Raw genomic sequence first — 838 nt, 5'->3', positions numbered from 1 at the left:
CCCTCTGCAACTAACAATGACAACGGGACAAAGCCACTAAACCTCCCAGCGCTAATCCCAGCTCCCACTCAACCTCCCGGCGCTGATCCCAGCTGGGCAGACAAAGGGAAAGCACAAAGAGCTCCAGCACAAAGGGCTCTGGGAGCGAGGAACGGGGCCATGGCCTCGGGAAGGGCTGAGCAGAGCAGCAGGGAGCAGCAGGAGGTGCAAGCTGAATAAATCCTGGCTGGAGACAACTCGGCATCCTCGGCATCCCTGCCTGCACGGGACGGATCAGCTCAGCTCCAGGGAGCTGCTGCAGCCCCTCCTCAGCTCTCAGACACAAACGCAAGCCTGTCAAGAACTCAATGTCTGCTGCTGCTGCTGCTGAGCGCGTTCCAGCCCATTATGTGCTGCCTTTTATGCCTTGTCATGAAAGTACAGAAGTTAATTTAACAGCATATGAAAAACCACGAATAAGATTGTCTAATTTTTCTTTAACAGCTGCAAGTGCACCCTTTTGGGAGCTGCTTGGAGGAGAAGATGAATGCCTTCTCAGCTTTCACTGCCTCTGACTTCTCCTGCTGTAAATACAGTGACTTCTTGTAATAAAATCGTCAGATATTGTTCTGTTCTGTTCTGAACATTTCGGGCCATCCATGCATTTCGCAGGTGGAGATTTGCAAGACACCTGTACAAAACCTCGCCTTACCAAGTGAATTCTCTCAGACTGTAACCCAAGCAGCAGCAGGAGGAGCAGCAGGCTGAACCAGCCTTTCCCTGCTTTGCCCGGGTTTGGCACAAGCACAGGGCCAGCAAAACCAAACAGTTAACTTGGGGCCAAAACCTGGGATAAGAG

Source organism: Geospiza fortis, unplaced genomic scaffold (genome assembly GCF_000277835.1).
Source record: "Geospiza fortis unplaced genomic scaffold, GeoFor_1.0 scaffold4498, whole genome shotgun sequence".
NCBI classification, from domain to species: Eukaryota; Metazoa; Chordata; class Aves; order Passeriformes; family Thraupidae; genus Geospiza; species Geospiza fortis.
The sequence above is the reverse complement of the archived record's forward strand: the minus strand, read 5'-3'. Positions refer to the sequence as shown.